Below are 15,278 nucleotides of genomic sequence, written 5' to 3' on the forward strand. Positions count from 1 at the left end.
ACTGTTCTATATATTTTGTATTTTATGCTTCGGGCGTTGACTTCTAAGGCCCTAACTATTCGATCTGGAGGTGCAACTCCCTAGGGTGAAGCCTAGGTTGCTCGGAAAGTAGAAATAACCATAACTTTCATACTGGTTGCGATTATTCGTTTTATACGATGGAAAGACTGTTGTATTTATATCGTGTTTTATGCTTCTGGCGATGACTTCCTACTCCCTAACTATTCCATCTGGTGGAACAACGCCCTAGGGTGAATCCTAGGTTGCCCGGGAAGTCGAAATGCCCATAACTTCCACACTGGTAGAAATTATTCGTTTTATACGATTGAAAAACTGTACTATTTATTTTGTATTTTATGCTTCGGGCGTTGACTTCTAAGGCCCTAGCTGTTCGATCTGGTGGAGCAACGCCCTACAGTGAAGCCTAGGCTGCCCGGAACGTAGAAATGACCATCACTTTCAAACTGGTTGCAATTATTCCTGTTATATGATGGAAAAACTGTTGTATTTTTATTGCATTTTATGCTTCGGGCATTGACTTCTAAGGCCCTAACTATTCAATCTGTGGGAGCTACGCCCTAGGGTGAAGCCTAGGTTGCCCGGAAAGTAGAAATAACCATAACTTTCATACTGGTTGCAATTATTCGTTTTATACGATGAAAAAACTGTTGTATTTGTATTCTATTTTATGCTTCTGGCGTTCACTTCTTAGGCCCTAACTATTCGATCTGGTGGAACAACGCCGTAGGGTGAAGCCTAGGTTACCCGGAACGTAGAAGTAACCATTACCTTCACGCTTGTTGCAATTATTCCTGTTAAACGATGGAAAAACTGTTGCATCTTTATTGTATTTTATGCTTCTGGCGTTTAATTCTAAGTCCCTAGCCGTTCGATCTGGTGGAGCAACGACCCAGAGTGAAGCCTAGGTTGCCCGGAACGTAGAAATGACCATTACATTCACACTGGATGCAATTATTCCGGTTATACGATGGAAAAACTGTTGTATTTTTATTGCATTCTATGCTCCTGGCGTTTAATTCTAAGTCGCTAGCTATTCGATCTGGTGGAGCAACGACACAGAGTGAAGCCTAGGTTTCCCGGAACGTAAATGGCCATTACTTTCACACTGCTTGCAGTTATTCCTGTTAAGCGATGGAAAAACTGTTGCACCTTTATTGTATTTTATGCATCTGGCGTTGACATCTAAGGCCCTAACTATTCGATCTGGTGGAGCAAGGCCCTAGAGTGAAGCCTAGGTTGTTCGGAACGTAGAAATGACCATAACTTTCACACTGGTTGCCATTATACGTTTTCTACGATGGATCAAGCTGTTGCATTTGTATCGTATTTTATGCTTCTGGCGTTGACTTCGTAGGCCCTAACTATTACATCTGGTGGTACAACGCCCTAGGGTGAAGCCTAGGTTGCCCGGAACGTAGAAATGACCATAACTTTAGCACTGTTTGCAATTATTCATTTTATACGATGGAAAAGCTGTTGTATTTATATTGTATTTTATGCTCCTGGCGTTGACTTCTAAGGCCGTAGCTATTAGATATGTTGGAGCAACGCCCTAGAGTGACGCCTAGGTTACCCGGAACGTAGAAATGACCAGTACTTTCACACTGTTTGCAATTATTCATTTTATACGATGGAAAAGCTGTTGTATTTATATTGTATTTTATGCTCCTGGCGTTGACTTCTAAGGCCGTAGCTATTAGATGTGGTGGAGCAACGCCCTAGAATGACGCCTAGGTTGACCGGAACGTAGAAATGACCATTACTTTCACACTGTTTGCAATTATTCATTTTATACGATGGAAAAGCTGTTGTATTTATATTGTATTTTATGCTCCTGGCGTTGACTTCTAAGGCCGTAGCTATTAGATGTGGTGGAGCAACGCCCTAGAGTGACGCCTAGGTTGACCGGAACGTAGAAATGACCATTACTTTCACGATGTCCGCAATTATTTATTTTATACGATGGAAAAACTGTTGTACTTATATTGTATTTTATGCTTCGGGCGTTGACTTCTAAGGCCGTAGCTATTAGATGTGGTGGAGCAACGCCCTAGAGTGACGCCTAGGCTGACCGGAACGTAGAAATGACCATTACTTTCACAATGTCTGCAATTATTCATTTTATAGGATGGAAAAACTGATGTACTTATATTGTATTTTATCCTTCTGGCGTTGAATTCTAAGTCCCTAGCTATTCGATCTGGTGGAGCAACGCCCTAGAGTGAAGCCTAGGTTGCCCGGAACGTAGAAATGACCAGTACTTTCACACTGGTTGCAGTTATTCGTTTTATACACTGGATAATCTGTTCTATTTATTTTGCATTTTATGTTTCGGGCGCTGACTTCTAAGGCCCTAACTATTCGACCTGTAGGAGCAACGCCCTAGAGTGAAGCCTAGGTTGCCCGGGAAGTAGAAATGACCATAACAATCACACTGGTTGCAATTATTCCTTTTACACGATGGAAAAACTGTTGCACCTTTATTGTATTTTATGCTTCTGGCGTTGACTTCATAGGCCCTAACTATTCGATCTGGTGGAGCAACGTCCTAGAGTGAAGCCTAGGTTGACCGGAACGTAGAAATGACCATAACATTCACACTGGTTACCATTATTCGTTTTATACGATGGAAAAGCTGTTGTATTTATATCGTATTTTATGCTTCTGGCGTTGACTTTTAAGGCCGTAGCTATTAGATGTGGTGAAGCAACGCCCTTGAATGTCGCGTAGGCTGCCCGGAACGTAGAAATGACCATTACTTTCACAATTTTTGCAAATATACGTTTTATATGATGGAAAAACTGTTGTACTTGTATTGTATTTTATTCTTCTGGCGTTGAATTATAAGTCTCTAGCTATTCTATCTGGTGGAGCAACGCCCTAGAGTGAAGCCTAGGTTGCTCGGAACGTAGAAATGACCATAACTTTCACACTGGTTGCCATTATTCGTTTTACACATGGAAAAACTGTTCTATTTTTTTGTATTTTATGCTTCGGGCGTTGACTTCTAAGGCCCTAGCTATTCGATCTGGTGGAGCAACGCCCTAGAGTGAAACCTAGGTTACCCGGAACGTAGAAATGACCATTACTTTCACACTGTTTGCAGTTATTCCTGTTGTACGATGGAAAAACTGTTGCATCTTTATTGTATTTCATGCTTCTGGCGTTGACTTCCAAGGCCCTAACTATTCGATCTGGTGGAGTAACGCCCTAGAGTGACGCCTAGGTTACCCGGAACGTAGAAATGGCCATTACTTTCACACTGTTTGCAATTATTCGTTTTATACGATGGGACAACTGTTGCACCTTTATTGTATTTCATGCATCTGGCGTTGACATGTAAGGCCCTAACTATTCGATGTGGTGGGGCAAGGCCGTAGAGTGAAGCCTAGGTTGCCCGGAACGTAGAAATGACCAGTACTTTCACACTGGTTGCAGTTATTCGTTTTATACAATAAAAAACTGTTCTATTTATTATGAATTTTATGCTTCGGGCGCTGACTTCTAAGGCCCTAACTATTCGATCTCGTGGAGCAACGCCCTAGAGTGAAGCCTAGGTTGCCCGGAACGTAGAAATGACCATTACTTTCACACTGTTTGCAATTATTAATTTTACACGATGGAAAAGCTGGTGTACTTATATTGTAATTTATGCTACTGGCGTTGACTTCTTAGGCCCTAACAATTTGATCTGGTGGAGCACCGCCCTAGAGTGAAGCCTAGGCTGCCCGGAACGTAGAACATACCATTACCTTCACACTGGTTGCAATTATTCCTGTTATACGATGGAAAAACTGTTGCACCTTTATTGTATTTCATGATTCTGGCGTCGACTTCATAGGCCCTATCTACTCGATCTGGTGGAGCAACGACCTAGAGTGAAGCCTAGGTTGACTGGAACGTAGAATTGACCATAACTTTCACACTGGTTACCATTATTCGTTTTATACGATGGAAAAGCTGTTGTATTTATATCGTATTTTATGCTTCTGGCGTCGACTTTTAAGGCCGTAGCTATTAGATGTGGTGGAGCAACGCCCTAGTGTGTCGCATAGGTTGCCCGGAACGTAGAAATGACCATAACTTTCACACGGGTAGCAATTATTCGTTTTACACATGGAAAAACTGTTCTATTTTTTTGTATTTTATGCATCGGGCGTTGACTTCTAAGGCCCTAGCTATTCGATCTGGTGGAGCAGCGCCCTAGAGTGAAACCTAGGTTACCCGGAACGTAGAAATGACCAGTACTTTCACACTGTTTGCAGTTATTCCTGTTGTATGATGGAAAAACTGTTGCATCTTTATTGTATTTTATGCTTCTGGCGTTGACTTCTAAGGCGCTAACTATTCAATCTGTTGGAGCAACGCCCTAGGGTGTAGCCTAGGTTGCCCGAAAAGTAGAAATGACTATAGCTTTCATACTGGTTGCAATTATTCGTTTTATACGATGGAAAAGCTGTTGTATTTATACCGTATTTTATGCTTCTGGCGTTGACTTCTTATGACCTAACTATTCCATCTGGTGGAACAACGCCCTAGGGTGAAGCCTATGTTGCCCGGAACGTACAAATGACCATAACTTTCACACTGGTTTCTATTATTCATTTTATACGATGGAAAAACTGTTATATTTATATTGTATTTTATGCTTCTGGCGTTGACTTCTTAGGCCCGAACTATTCGATCTGGTGCAACAACGCCCTAGTGTGAAGCCTAGGTTGCCTGGAACGGAGAAATGACCATAACTTTCACACTGGTTGCTATTATTCGTTTTATACGATGGAAAAGCTGTTGTATTTATATCGTACTTTATGCTTCTGGCGTTGACTTCTAAGGCCCTCAACTATTCGATCTGGTGGAGCAACGCTCTAGAGTGTCGCATAGGTTGCCCGGAACGTAGAAATGACCATTACTTTCACAATGTATGCAAATATTCATTTTATTCGATGGAAAAACTGTTGTACTTGTATTGTATTTTATTCTTCTGGCGTTGAATTCTAAGTCCCTAGCTTTTCAATCTCGTGGAGCAACGCCCTAGAGTGAAACCTACGTTACCCGGAACGTAGAAATGACCAGGACTTTCACACTGGTTGCAGTTATTCCTGTTATACGATGGAAAAACTGTTGCACCTTTATTGTATTTTATGCCTCTGGCGTTGACATCTAAGGCCCTAACTGTTTGATCTGGTGGAGCAACGCCCTAGAGTGAAGCCTAGGTTGCCCGGATCGTAGAAGTGACCATAACTTTCACACTGGTTGCTATTATTCGTTTTATACGATGGAAAATCTGTTGTATTTATGTTGCATTTTATGCTTCTGGCGTTGACTTCTTAGGCCCTAACTATTTGATCTGGTGGAGCAACGCCCTAAAGTGAAGCCTAGGTTGCCCGGAACGTGGACGTGACCATAACTTCCACACTGGTTGCTATCATTCGTTTTATATGATGGAAAAACAGTGTATTTATATTGTATTTTATGCTTCTGGCGTTCACTTCTTAGGCCCTAACTATTCTATCTGGTGGAACAACGGCCTAGGGTGAAGCCCAGGTTGTCCGGAACGTAGAAATGACCATAACTTTTACACTGGTTGCAATTATTCATTTTATACGATGGAAAAACTGTTGGACTTATATTGTATTTTATTCTTATGGCGTTGAATTCTAATTCCCTAGCTATTCGATCTGGTGGAGCAACGCCCTAGAATGAAACCTAGGTTACCCGGAACGTAGAAATGACCAGTACTTTCATACTGTTTGCAGTTATTCATGTTATACGATGGAAAAACTTTTGCTTCTTTATTGTATTTTATGCTTCTGGCTTTGACTTCTAAGGCCCTAGCTATTCGATTTGGTGGAGCAACGCCCTAGAGTGGAGCCTAGGTTGCCCGGTACGTAGAAATGACCATTACTTTCACACTGTTTGCAAATATACTTTATATACGATGGAAAGTCTGTTGTATTTATGTTGTATTTTATGCTCCTGGCGTTGACGTCTTAGGCCCTAACTATTTGATCTTGTGGAGCACCGCCCTAGAGTGAAGCCTAGGTTGCCCGGAACGTAGAAATGACCATTCATTTCACACTGGTAGTAATTATTCGTTTTATACGATGGAAAAACTGTTTTATTTATATTGTATTTTATGCTTCGGGCGTTGACTTCTAAGGCCCTAACTATTCGATCTGGTGGAGCAACGCCCTAGAGTGAAGCCTAGGTTGCTCGGATTGTAGAAATGACCATAACTTTCACACTGGTTGCAATTATTCGTTTTATACGATGGAAAAACTGTTGCATCTTTATCGTATTTTATACTTCTGGCGTTGACTTCTTAGGCCGTAACTATTCGATCTGGTGGAGCAACGCCCTGGAGAGAAACCTAGGTTGCCCGGAACGTAGAAATGACCACTACTATCACACTGGTTGCAATTATTCCTGTTATACGATGGAAAAACTGTTGTATTTTTATCGCATTTTATGCTTCGGGCATTGACTTCTAAGGCCCTAACTATTCAATCTGTTGGAGCAACGCCCTAGGGTGAAGCCTAGGTTGCCCGGAACGTAGAAATGACCATAACTTTCACACTGGTTGCTATTATTCGTTTTATACGATGGAAAATCTGTTGTATTTATGTTGCATTTTATGCTTCTGGCGTTGACTTCTTAGGCCCTAACTATTTGATCTGGTGGCGTAACGCCCTAGAGTGACGCCTAGGTTACCCGGAACGTAGAAATGGCCATTACTTTCACACTGTTTGCAATTATTCGTTTTATACGATGGGAAAACTGTTGCACCTTTATTGTATTTCATGCATCTGGCGTTGACATGTAAGGCCCTAACTATTCGATCTGGTGGGGCTAGGCCCTAGAGTGAAGCCTATGTTGCCCGGAACGTAGAAATGACCAGTACTTTCACACTGGTTGCAGTTATTCGTTTTATACAATGAAAAACTGTTCTATTTATTATGAATTTTATGCTTCGGGCGCTGACTTCTAAGGCCCTAACTATTCGATCTGGTGGAGCAACGCCCTAGAGTGAAGCCTAGGTTGCCCGGAACGTAGAAATGACCATAAGTTTCATACTGGTTGCAATTATTCGGTTTATACGATGGAAAGACTGTTGTATTTATATTGTATTTTATGCTTCTGGCGTTCACTTCTTAGGCCCTAACTATTCGATCTGGTGGAACAACGACCTAGGGTGAAGCCTAGGTTGCCCGGAACGTAGAAATGACCATAGCTTTTACACTGGTAGCAATTATTCGTTTTATACAATGGAAAAACCGTTCTATTTATTTTGTATTTTATGCTTCGGGCGTTGACTTCTAAGGCCCTAACTATTCAATCTGTTGGAGCAACGCCCTAGGGTGAACCCTAGGTTGCTCGGAAAGTAGAAATGACCATAAGTTTCATACTGGTTGCAATTATTCGTTTTATACGATGGAAAAACTGTTGTATTTATATTGTATTTTATGCTTCTGGCGTTGACTTCTAAGGCCCTAATTATTCGATTTGGTGGAGCAATGCCTCAGAGTTAAGTCTAGGATGCCCGATACGCCGAAATGATCATTACTTTCACGCTTGTTGCAATTATTCCAGTTATACGATGAAAAGATTGTTGTATTTTTATTGTATTTTATGCTTCAGGCGTGGACTTCTGAGGCCGTAGCTATTGGATGTGGTGGAAGAACGCCATACAGTGAAGCCTAGGTTGCCCGGAACGTAGAATAGACCATAACTTTCACACTGGTTGCTATTATTCGTTTTATACGATGGAAAAACTGTTATATTTATATTGTATTTTATGCTTCTGGCGATGACTTCTTAGGCGCTAACTATTCGATCTTGTGGAACAACGCCCTAGAGTGAAGCCTAGGTTGCCTCGAACGTAGAAATGACCATCACTTTCACACGGGATGCAATTATTCGTGTTATAGAATGTTAAGACTGTTGTATTTTTATTGTATTTTATACTTCAGGCGTTGACTTCTGAGGCCGTAGCTATTCGATGTGGTGGAAGAACGCCATAAGTGAAGCCTAGGCTGCTCGGAAAGTAGAAATGACCATAACTTTCACACTGATTGCAATTATTCGTTTTATACGGTGGAAAGAAGTTGCATCTTCATCGTATTTTATGCTTCTGGCGTTGACTTCTTAGGCCGTAACTATTCGATCTGGTGGAGCAACGCCCTGGAGTGAAACCTGGGTTGCCCGGAACGTAGAATTGTCCACTACTATCACACTGGTTGCAAATTATTCCTGCTATACGATGGAAAAACTGTTGTATTTTTATTGCATTTTATGCTTCTGGCGTTCACTTCTTAGGCCCTAACTATTCGATCTGGTGGAACAGCGGCCTAGGGTGAAGCCTAGGTTGCCCGGAACGTAGAAATGACCATATCTTTCACACTGGAAGCAATTATTTGTTTTATACGATGGAAATGCTGTTGTATTTATATCGTATTTTATGCTTCTGGCGTTGACTTCTTAGGCCCTAACTGTTCCATCTGGTGGAACAACGCCCTAGAGTAAAGCCCAGGTTGCGCGGAACGTAGAAATGACCATAACTTTCACACTGGTAGCAATTATTCGTTTTATACAATGGAAAAACTGTTCTATTTATATTGTATTTTATTCTTCTGGTGTTGACTTCTTAGGCCCTAACTATTCGATCTGGTGGAACTACGCCGTAGAGTGAGGCCTAGGTTGCCCGGAACGTAGAAATGACCATAACTTCCACACTGGTTGCAATTATTCATTTTATACGATGGAAAAACCGTTGTACTCATATTGTATTTTATTCTTATGGCGTTGAACTCTAAGTCCCTAGCTATTCGATCTGGTGGAGCAACGCCCTAGAGTGGAACCTAGGCTACCCGGAACGTAGAAATGACCAGTACTTTCATACTGTCTGCAGTTATTCCTGTTATACGATGGAAACACTTTTGCATCTTTATTGTATTTTATGATTCTGGCGTTGACTTCTAAGGCCCTAGCTATTCGGTCTGGTGGAGCAACGCCCTTGAGTGGAGCCTAGGTTGCCCGGTACGTAGAAGTGACCATTACTTTCACACTGTTTGCAAATATATATTATATACGATGGAAAATCTGTTGTATTTATGTTGTATTTTATGCTTCTGGCGTTGACTTCTTAGGTCCTAACTATTTGATCTGGTATAGCACCGCCCTAGAGTGACGCCTACGTTGCCCGGAACATAGAAATGACCATAACTTCCACACTGGTTGCAATTATTCGTTTTATACGATGGAAAAGCTGTAGTATTTATATCGTATTTTATGATTCTGGCGTTGACTTCTTAGGCCCTAACTATTCCATCTGGTGGAACAACGCCCTAGGGTGAAGCCTAGGTTGCCTGGAACGTAGAAATGACCATAACTTTCACACGGGTTGCAATTATTCCTGTTATAGGATGGAAAGACTGTTGTATTTTTATTGTACTTTATACTTCAGGCGTTGACTTCTGAGGCCGTAGCTATTCGATGTGGTGGAAGAACGCCATAGAGTGAAGCCTAGGTTGCCCGGAACGTAGAAATGACCATAAGTTTCATACTGGTTGCAATTATTCGTTTTATACGATGGAAAAGCTGTTGTAATTATATCGTATTTTATGCTTCTGGCGTTGACTTCTTATGACCTAACTTTTCGATCTGGTGGAGCAACGCCCTGGAGTGAAACCTAGGTTGCCGGGAACGTAGGAATGACCATTACTTTCACACTGGTTGCAATTATCCCTGTTATACGATGGAAAAACTGTTGTATTTTTATTGCATTTTATGCTTCGGGCATTGACTTTTAAGGCCCTAACTATTCAATCTGTTGGAGCAACGCCCTAGGGTGAAGCCTAGGTTGCCCGGAACGTAGAAATGAGCATAACTATCACACTGGTTGCAATTATTCGTTTTATACGATGGAAAAGCTGCCGTATTTATATCGTATTTTATGCTTCCGGCGTTGACTTCTTAGGCCCTAACTATTCCATCTGGTGGAACAACGCCCTAGGGTGACGCCTAGGTTGCCTGGAAAGTAGAAATGACCATAACTTTCACACTGGTAGCAATTATTCGTTTTATGCGATGGAAAAACTGTTCTATATATTTTGTATTTTATGCTTCGGGCGTTGACTTCTAAGGCCCTAACTATTCGATCTGGAGGTGCAACTCCCTAGGGTGAAGCCTAGGTTGCTCGGAAAGTAGAAATAACCATAACTTTCATACTGGTTGCGATTATTCGTTTTATACGATGGAAAGACTGTTGTATTTATATCGTGTTTTATGCTTCTGGCGATGACTTCCTACTCCCTAACTATTCCATCTGGTGGAACAACGCCCTAGGGTGAATCCTAGGTTGCCCGGGAAGTCGAAATGCCCATAACTTCCACACTGGTAGAAATTATTCGTTTTATACGATTGAAAAACTGTACTATTTATTTTGTATTTTATGCTTCGGGCGTTGACTTCTAAGGCCCTAGCTGTTCGATCTGGTGGAGCAACGCCCTACAGTGAAGCCTAGGCTGCCCGGAACGTAGAAATGACCATCACTTTCAAACTGGTTGCAATTATTCCTGTTATATGATGGAAAAACTGTTGTATTTTTATTGCATTTTATGCTTCGGGCATTGACTTCTAAGGCCCTAACTATTCAATCTGTGGGAGCTACGCCCTAGGGTGAAGCCTAGGTTGCCCGGAAAGTAGAAATAACCATAACTTTCATACTGGTTGCAATTATTCGTTTTATACGATGAAAAAACTGTTGTATTTGTATTCTATTTTATGCTTCTGGCGTTCACTTCTTAGGCCCTAACTATTCGATCTGGTGGAACAACGCCGTAGGGTGAAGCCTAGGTTACCCGGAACGTAGAAGTAACCATTACCTTCACGCTTGTTGCAATTATTCCTGTTAAACGATGGAAAAACTGTTGCATCTTTATTGTATTTTATGCTTCTGGCGTTTAATTCTAAGTCCCTAGCCGTTCGATCTGGTGGAGCAACGACCCAGAGTGAAGCCTAGGTTGCCCGGAACGTAGAAATGACCATTACATTCACACTGGATGCAATTATTCCGGTTATACGATGGAAAAACTGTTGTATTTTTATTGCATTCTATGCTCCTGGCGTTTAATTCTAAGTCGCTAGCTATTCGATCTGGTGGAGCAACGACACAGAGTGAAGCCTAGGTTTCCCGGAACGTAAAAATGGCCATTACTTTCACACTGCTTGCAGTTATTCCTGTTAAGCGATGGAAAAACTGTTGCACCTTTATTGTATTTTATGCATCTGGCGTTGACATCTAAGGCCCTAACTATTCGATCTGGTGGAGCAAGGCCCTAGAGTGAAGCCTAGGTTGTTCGGAACGTAGAAATGACCATAACTTTCACACTGGTTGCCATTATACGTTTTCTACGATGGATCAAGCTGTTGCATTTGTATCGTATTTTATGCTTCTGGCGTTGACTTCGTAGGCCCTAACTATTACATCTGGTGGTACAACGCCCTAGGGTGAAGCCTAGGTTGCCCGGAACGTAGAAATGACCATAACTTTAGCACTGTTTGCAATTATTCATTTTATACGATGGAAAAGCTGTTGTATTTATATTGTATTTTATGCTCCTGGCGTTGACTTCTAAGGCCGTAGCTATTAGATATGTTGGAGCAACGCCCTAGAGTGACGCCTAGGTTACCCGGAACGTAGAAATGACCAGTACTTTCACACTGTTTGCAATTATTCATTTTATACGATGGAAAAGCTGTTGTATTTATATTGTATTTTATGCTCCTGGCGTTGACTTCTAAGGCCGTAGCTATTAGATGTGGTGGAGCAACGCCCTAGAATGACGCCTAGGTTGACCGGAACGTAGAAATGACCATTACTTTCACACTGTTTGCAATTATTCATTTTATACGATGGAAAAGCTGTTGTATTTATATTGTATTTTATGCTCCTGGCGTTGACTTCTAAGGCCGTAGCTATTAGATGTGGTGGAGCAACGCCCTAGAGTGACGCCTAGGTTGACCGGAACGTAGAAATGACCATTACTTTCACGATGTCCGCAATTATTTATTTTATACGATGGAAAAACTGTTGTACTTATATTGTATTTTATGCTTCGGGCGTTGACTTCTAAGGCCGTAGCTATTAGATGTGGTGGAGCAACGCCCTAGAGTGACGCCTAGGCTGACCGGAACGTAGAAATGACCATTACTTTCACAATGTCTGCAATTATTCATTTTATAGGATGGAAAAACTGATGTACTTATATTGTATTTTATCCTTCTGGCGTTGAATTCTAAGTCCCTAGCTATTCGATCTGGTGGAGCAACGCCCTAGAGTGAAGCCTAGGTTGCCCGGAACGTAGAAATGACCAGTACTTTCACACTGGTTGCAGTTATTCGTTTTATACACTGGATAATCTGTTCTATTTATTTTGCATTTTATGTTTCGGGCGCTGACTTCTAAGGCCCTAACTATTCGACCTGTAGGAGCAACGCCCTAGAGTGAAGCCTAGGTTGCCCGGGAAGTAGAAATGACCATAACAATCACACTGGTTGCAATTATTCCTTTTACACGATGGAAAAACTGTTGCACCTTTATTGTATTTTATGCTTCTGGCGTTGACTTCATAGGCCCTAACTATTCGATCTGGTGGAGCAACGTCCTAGAGTGAAGCCTAGGTTGACCGGAACGTAGAAATGACCATAACATTCACACTGGTTACCATTATTCGTTTTATACGATGGAAAAGCTGTTGTATTTATATCGTATTTTATGCTTCTGGCGTTGACTTTTAAGGCCGTAGCTATTAGATGTGGTGAAGCAACGCCCTTGAATGTCGCGTAGGCTGCCCGGAACGTAGAAATGACCATTACTTTCACAATTTTTGCAAATATACGTTTTATATGATGGAAAAACTGTTGTACTTGTATTGTATTTTATTCTTCTGGCGTTGAATTATAAGTCTCTAGCTATTCTATCTGGTGGAGCAACGCCCTAGAGTGAAGCCTAGGTTGCTCGGAACGTAGAAATGACCATAACTTTCACACTGGTTGCCATTATTCGTTTTACACATGGAAAAACTGTTCTATTTTTTTGTATTTTATGCTTCGGGCGTTGACTTCTAAGGCCCTAGCTATTCGATCTGGTGGAGCAACGCCCTAGAGTGAAACCTAGGTTACCCGGAACGTAGAAATGACCATTACTTTCACACTGTTTGCAGTTATTCCTGTTGTACGATGGAAAAACTGTTGCATCTTTATTGTATTTCATGCTTCTGGCGTTGACTTCCAAGGCCCTAACTATTCGATCTGGTGGAGTAACGCCCTAGAGTGACGCCTAGGTTACCCGGAACGTAGAAATGGCCATTACTTTCACACTGTTTGCAATTATTCGTTTTATACGATGGGACAACTGTTGCACCTTTATTGTATTTCATGCATCTGGCGTTGACATGTAAGGCCCTAACTATTCGATGTGGTGGGGCAAGGCCGTAGAGTGAAGCCTAGGTTGCCCGGAACGTAGAAATGACCAGTACTTTCACACTGGTTGCAGTTATTCGTTTTATACAATAAAAAACTGTTCTATTTATTATGAATTTTATGCTTCGGGCGCTGACTTCTAAGGCCCTAACTATTCGATCTCGTGGAGCAACGCCCTAGAGTGAAGCCTAGGTTGCCCGGAACGTAGAAATGACCATTACTTTCACACTGTTTGCAATTATTAATTTTACACGATGGAAAAGCTGGTGTACTTATATTGTAATTTATGCTACTGGCGTTGACTTCTTAGGCCCTAACAATTTGATCTGGTGGAGCACCGCCCTAGAGTGAAGCCTAGGCTGCCCGGAACGTAGAACATACCATTACCTTCACACTGGTTGCAATTATTCCTGTTATACGATGGAAAAACTGTTGCACCTTTATTGTATTTCATGATTCTGGCGTCGACTTCATAGGCCCTATCTACTCGATCTGGTGGAGCAACGACCTAGAGTGAAGCCTAGGTTGACTGGAACGTAGAATTGACCATAACTTTCACACTGGTTACCATTATTCGTTTTATACGATGGAAAAGCTGTTGTATTTATATCGTATTTTATGCTTCTGGCGTCGACTTTTAAGGCCGTAGCTATTAGATGTGGTGGAGCAACGCCCTAGTGTGTCGCATAGGTTGCCCGGAACGTAGAAATGACCATAACTTTCACACGGGTAGCAATTATTCGTTTTACACATGGAAAAACTGTTCTATTTTTTTGTATTTTATGCATCGGGCGTTGACTTCTAAGGCCCTAGCTATTCGATCTGGTGGAGCAGCGCCCTAGAGTGAAACCTAGGTTACCCGGAACGTAGAAATGACCAGTACTTTCACACTGTTTGCAGTTATTCCTGTTGTATGATGGAAAAACTGTTGCATCTTTATTGTATTTTATGCTTCTGGCGTTGACTTCTAAGGCGCTAACTATTCAATCTGTTGGAGCAACGCCCTAGGGTGTAGCCTAGGTTGCCCGAAAAGTAGAAATGACTATAGCTTTCATACTGGTTGCAATTATTCGTTTTATACGATGGAAAAGCTGTTGTATTTATACCGTATTTTATGCTTCTGGCGTTGACTTCTTATGACCTAACTATTCCATCTGGTGGAACAACGCCCTAGGGTGAAGCCTATGTTGCCCGGAACGTACAAATGACCATAACTTTCACACTGGTTTCTATTATTCATTTTATACGATGGAAAAACTGTTATATTTATATTGTATTTTATGCTTCTGGCGTTGACTTCTTAGGCCCGAACTATTCGATCTGGTGCAACAACGCCCTAGTGTGAAGCCTAGGTTGCCTGGAACGGAGAAATGACCATAACTTTCACACTGGTTGCTATTATTCGTTTTATACGATGGAAAAGCTGTTGTATTTATATCGTACTTTATGCTTCTGGCGTTGACTTCTAAGGCCCTCAACTATTCGATCTGGTGGAGCAACGCTCTAGAGTGTCGCATAGGTTGCCCGGAACGTAGAAATGACCATTACTTTCACAATGTATGCAAATATTCATTTTATTCGATGGAAAAACTGTTGTACTTGTATTGTATTTTATTCTTCTGGCGTTGAATTCTAAGTCCCTAGCTTTTCAATCTCGTGGAGCAACGCCCTAGAGTGAAACCTACGTTACCCGGAACGTAGAAATGACCAGGACTTTCACACTGGTTGCAGTTATTCCTGTTATACGATGGAAAAACTGTTGCACCTTTATT

Source organism: Calliopsis andreniformis, unplaced genomic scaffold (genome assembly GCF_051401765.1).
Source record: "Calliopsis andreniformis isolate RMS-2024a unplaced genomic scaffold, iyCalAndr_principal scaffold0026, whole genome shotgun sequence".
In the NCBI taxonomy this organism is placed as follows: domain Eukaryota; kingdom Metazoa; phylum Arthropoda; class Insecta; order Hymenoptera; family Andrenidae; genus Calliopsis; species Calliopsis andreniformis.